Source organism: Agelaius phoeniceus, chromosome 3, assembly GCF_051311805.1.
Source record: "Agelaius phoeniceus isolate bAgePho1 chromosome 3, bAgePho1.hap1, whole genome shotgun sequence".
Classification (NCBI taxonomy): domain Eukaryota; kingdom Metazoa; phylum Chordata; class Aves; order Passeriformes; family Icteridae; genus Agelaius; species Agelaius phoeniceus.
In genome coordinates, this window is record NC_135267.1 from 112,733,737 (window position 1) to 112,739,736 (window position 6,000).

Consider the following 6,000-nt stretch of genomic DNA (forward strand, 5'->3'; position numbering starts at 1 on the left):
CGTTTCCATGGGTGGTGACTCCACCACTGCAATGCTGTTCCTGAGACACCATCTAAGTTCAGCAATCATCACTTCTAAAAATCTTTCCAGGCCATGAAATGCTGTTGTTTCCCCACCCAGGGGGAAAGCTCATGGACAGAAAGAAGGATGAGGAGGCTTTGCAGGGGTTTAGAAGCTTTGGTGGGTTTGGGTGAGGAGAAGGTGTCCAGGAACGTGTTCTCTGGATCTTTATTTAATTCCCCAGTTTTGCTTCTGGGGGACCTGTGGCACAGTAGAGCAGCTCTGTTCTGTTCTTGCAGTTCAACAGGAGGTCTTTAGTTTTAAAATAAGTTTTTGCCTCCTTAATGTAGACCTTGAAGGGCCTGGAGAACTGGAAATCTGAAAAAATGTCTTACACTGCTGGCCTAGAGATTGGCTTTCCTATACAACCCCATAATTCTTAACATTCAATTATGGTTGATCTTACCCAAAGCATGAGTTCTTTTTTGGACAGCCATACAGTGCTCATTAATTTTGTCTCTGAATCAAATCACTTCTTATCTGCTCTAGAATCAGCCAAGCTGGTAGTTTTAGAATACTTGGAGCTGCAACCATATGCTGCCTATCTTCTGTTTTTTAGGTGAGAGAAGGTAGGATTTTCCCTCCCTCATTGCAGTTTCTGTGCTTACAGGTAAGTGGGACTCCTGAAAATGTACTTACAATCCACACACCTCACTGGTAAATAAAGAACAGAAGCAACAACATGGTGGAATAAAGAAAATCCAAGTTGACTGCATTATAGGACATTTTGCATGTACTTTTGTGTACATATTAATTTCATATTTAACAGGCTGTCTTTTGACATGTGTTCTCCTGCTCCAAAATGATTCTTTTAAGGTCTACATTCCATTATTTAGGAATACAGCTTCACAGTGTTAGATTGACTCTGAGTTGTTCACTTCTGTTGGTGTAAATTGGATTCCTGTTTGTGATGTGGTCCCTCATATATTTCAAACTTTACTGTTTCTTGCTTACAGAAAGAAATGCAGGTGTTTCTAATAATCTAATGACTGCAAAATAACATCATAATTGCTTTTATCTACTATGGCTATACTAATTGGTGAGTATTGAATTGTCATTTCAATTGTGGCATTGTCATCCATGCCGTGCAAAGAGAGCAAAATTTAAGTTGTTGGGTTCTGGATTAAGTAAAAAATTTAAAAAGTCTTGTCCTAAGCTACCACATAGGAAAACACTGCCTGTATTACAGGACTGCAGTTGGTTTTTTTCCCTCTGGAAAGATGTTCTGCAGAGCAGAGAAGAGCAGGAACATCATTTTGGAGGGTGTCTGAGCGCTGGCTGAGCAGGGACCCCCTTCCCTTGGCTTCAGCCAGTGTCACACATGTGCTGAAATGCCCTGCTCTGCCAAGGATGGTTGTCAGTCCTTTAAATGGAGGTGGGAGACTCAGGCCATGATTTGGTAGTTCAGATATTCCCTGCTGAGACAACTGGAAACGTGTGTGATGTGGGAGAGCAGAACTTAAACGCTTGGAAGTGCTGATGGGAGTGTGAGGTACGTGAATGAGCTGAAGGACAACTTATTTACAAATCTGGGGTGTCTGAGGATGTCCCTGTGGTCAAACCTCCCTCCTTCCATGCTGACCACCAGCAGCTTGGCACTGCTGAGGCCAACCCCTACAACAATTGAACAAATCCTGTCAGGCTGGTCCCTAATTTTCCTATTTTTCCTTACTTTTGGCTCCTTCTGAAAATTGTGCACTCTATTCCCTACTGTTTTAGTGAACTCTTTGTCACAGCTCAGTTTTTCCTTTCTTTAAACCCCACAGTTTTCATAAATTCTTCAGCTCAAATGTGTTTATGACTTCAATGTTCACATTTTTTCTTCCTGGCAGGATGTGTTGCCACCCCCCATTGTCCTCAAAAACCCAAGGATAGGTAGGCTGAAGGAATTCTGTGTGTGGTTAAAATGTCACTGCACTCCCAACTCATTCTGGCTGCTAGAATTGTCCCTGGGGGGAGCAGACAGCTGGACATAATTTAGAGCAGGCTGAGATTGATACTAGAGGCTAGCCCAAAAAGGAGGAAAACAAAATTGCAGTTTAATCTCTTCTACTCCCAGCTCTGACCCCCTTTTCCTGTTTCAAACATCCCTCCCTAGAACAGAAAATGAAGCACATGGAGAATTTCAACAACTTGTGTTTGTCAGCTCAGGGGACCATCAGTGTCAATTGAAGAGGTTTCTGTCCCTGAGTGTGTCACATCGAGTGACACTGGAGTTGTCTAAACTCAGAGCTGGAGTGCTGGAGATGCTATTTTCATCTTGGACTCACAGGAATTCTAGAACATAAATTATTTTGATAACATGGCAGGCTGCCTTTCTGCCACGCTGCCTGCAAATGTCAATTTTTTTTCCATGTTTCAACTTGGAAGTGACATAATGTTGGTGAAGGATAAACTGTGAAGAATTAGGTGTCTGATTTTTTATTGCTGATTAAACATGACAAATGTTAAACTTTTATTTGAGGTAATATTTTACAAGTTTATTTATCTTCAAGGGAGGCATCCTGAGTATATTGTATGTGCCATGAAGTGTTACTGACCTCTAAACTTGATTTGAAAGAAGGTCTGTGTTAGGAAATTACTCTCACTTTTCATATGGCAAAAATTCACCGTATCAGTTTCTTATCACAGGTGTTGAAATGACAAAAATTTAATAAGGACCAGAATGTCAGTAGCAAGGGACAGAGAACAAATTCTCTCCTTCTGCTTAATCCTCCCATTCAATCTAAACATATATTTATTGTTGTTCTTTGTTTATTGCTTTGCAGTAGAGTTCAAAGGTGACAGATGATGCCAACACAGAATTAGAGAAAACTGACAGAGAAAAGATACAAGAGTTGGATTAGAAAAATCTAGTAGTAGAATTCCAGCCTTTATTTTCTTCAAGTTTTCTCCTGTATGAGAGATCTTGCAGGAGTTTTGTTATGCTGAGACCTCTGGCTAACTTGGGCAAACCAGTGCTTTCATTTTTAAATGTCTAACAATGCTCTGAGGATATTAAAGTATAATGTTGTTGCCATTTTTTATTTTGATTTTTGCTAAAGATCAAGCCTGTGGTCTGCATACAATTTGTCAAGCATGCAATTTGCTTGTCTGCTGCATTTTATGGGGATGTGATCCTGTGTTTTGTGTGTTTCTGTGGACTCCAGCAGAAATCTGGATGCCCAGATAAGGTGGTGACTATTCCCACTGGAGTCCTTTGTCAGTAAAAGAAACAAGAGGGAGAGAGAGAGTGAGTGAGTGAGTGAGTGAGTGAGTGGGAAAGGCATTTCCCAGAGGTTTTCCATCTTTTTTGTTGGTGCAGTTGTGCAGCCCTAATAGATTGGGAATTGAAGGGCTTTGGAAGGATGAGTGATTTGCAGATACAGCTGAAAACAGCACAAGAAATGAGGGGGTGGTGGTGTGTGGGAAGGATGAGCCCATTTCACTTTCCACGTGAGGTTCATCACCTCTTGCATCTCAGGGAATGAGGATTTTCCAGGGCTGCAAACCTCTCCTGGTGATGCTCCTGTGATATGGTTAATGGGTGTTTTCCCAGCTTTTTCAAGGTTGTAACTTTGAGGTCCATCTTACACAAGTTTACTCACAACCCCAGAATATCTGTTTTTATGGATTAACCCTACAGGTAAAGACCCTTTGATGTGGTAAGAATTTCAGATATGGCAAATCTGGGCTGTAACTTAAATGGTACTGTGATGATCTGCAATTTAAATATTCCTCCTCTCTGTAGCTTGTATTTCTGACTTCTTCCATTTTTATACTGTGCATTTTTAACTCTTTGCCATTCTCTAGCAGTGATTTTCTTTCTCTTTTTTTGTCTTTCTCATGCAAGATAAGAGAAACAGCAGCCCAGAAAACATTCATCAGTGTCAATGTGTGGTTTTTGTGACACTGGAGTTGTCATTTCTTCTCCTTTTTCTTCTGGAAAATCAGCATTGCTGCACATAGGAGTTGAAGTTTGATCTGTACTAGGTTTCAACCAATTTGGTTAAAATGAGAACTTTTTCCCAGAAATATAACCCAGCTCATGAGCAGACAGCTTTTCTGATACTCAAAATCTTAGCTGGAATATATACTGATTGTTGTTCTGATTAAGCTGTGCCAGTGCAGTTCCTTGCTCTGGCTGAGAGACAACATAGAAATGCCAGAATTCAAATCCAGTATCACCCAGAATATCTTGGAGACAGCTTTCAACTCTAGTTTTGGCTTCCTGTGAAGCTTTGTGCAAATCATTTCATCTATTTCTTGGTGCACTCTCTCTGAAATGAGGAAAAGATGTGACTCTTGCCCAGGGAAGCAGGGTGGGTGCATTCACTTACCTGTGCAGCATTTCCAAAGACAGGGATTGGCTTGGATGCTCAGATCCCGTTCCAAGTCCAGGAGTTTGGATGTTTGTCTGTGAGGCTGTGGGCACCCCAGCATCCCCTCAGCTGAAAGGAGAATCAGGCAGAACTCATCCACTGCAACGTTCGTGGCTGTGGATGAGAAAAAACTCTGTGCCCTCTCTTTATCCTCCCTCCATGCAGGGAATCCATTTCCCTTCCTCTGTCACTTCTGAGAAGGGCAGGTGTGGGTTGATATGAGTGGGACACCTTTGTGTGACCAGCATGAATTTCTGACTGGCAGCTCAACTCCAGCCCTAGTTTTCATTTTTGCAATTTCCCAGCATTGTATTTAGGTCCAGATTCTGGGAAATAATGTGAGTAGTTTAACCTTTCTTAAGAGGATTTAGAGTATTCCTGATGGTCAGAAAGTGCTAAAGGCCTTCAAGGCAGACATTCATGTTTGAAACCCTTAACACAAAACTTTCTGCAGAGCCTCGTGGGCCTAAACCTGAGTGTGACAGTGCTGTGGTCTTTCAGCACAACCAAACTGTGACCTCTCAGAAATGCTGTGCTGAAGGAGAGCCTTAGAGAAACAGATTTGTGAGGCAGAGCTCTTGCTAAGGACCATTTTGCTTTTTACAATTCAGGAACATCAGGATCAGTAGATATATTAAACCATAATTTGGTTCCATAAGCATCTTCTGAACTTTCTGAATTTTCCTTTATTTCTCTTTTGAGAAAAAAGTTAGTAATAGGGGAAAAGCAGGAATATTTCTTGTTTATATTGTGTGGGGGTGAACTTGGCAAACAATCTGCCTAGTTAACCTATTAATTATTGTCCAGAGACACAACTTTTCTGCTCAGTATCTGCATGTTAATACTACAGGATGTATATCAGAGCATTTGATTTCCCTGGAATATTAACCTTAGTGTCACACAGAAAGCAGAATTCAAATGCCAGTGGGGATTTTCCTCTCTGTGAGATTGATGGGGTTATCCTCTCACCCCTCTTTGCAGATACCTGTGGTTGAAAGGGATCAAACTTCTGGAAAAGGCTGGAGGATGATACCACAAAAAGCTGGCACAGAAACGCCCATAACCCTGTATGCTCCCAAAATATGCTCTGTAGGAGTTTACCCACATCAGAGAACAATTCAGTTTTGGGAGTGAGGCAGTGGGAACACCACATCTCCAAGTTATTGAGGTGGAGAGGCTGCAGAACAACCCCAACGTGTCATTTGTGTCATAGACTAACACATCACTTACTGTACATTCATTTTAAGTCATGTGTAACACAGGGATTCTTCTTTTCATTAATTGGTTCAAGTTCTCATTCTCTGGAAGCCCAAAGCCCTGGCAAATTAATTCCTGCTCATTCACCCATTACTGTGCTTGAACTGTTGTCATTTAGAAGTGATAAAGGCCCAAAATAACCTGATGGATACAAAAATCCCCCAATTCCCCTCTCCACCGCAGTGCAGAGCAGCTCAGCCTCTCCTGTGTCACTCCAGAGACCCTGGAGCTCCCTTTGGCCACCAATGCTCTCAGTGTCTCAGGGGCCATGGGCCTCTGTGGCACCACAGCTGCAGCTCCTAAATGCACTTCTGGAGATTAA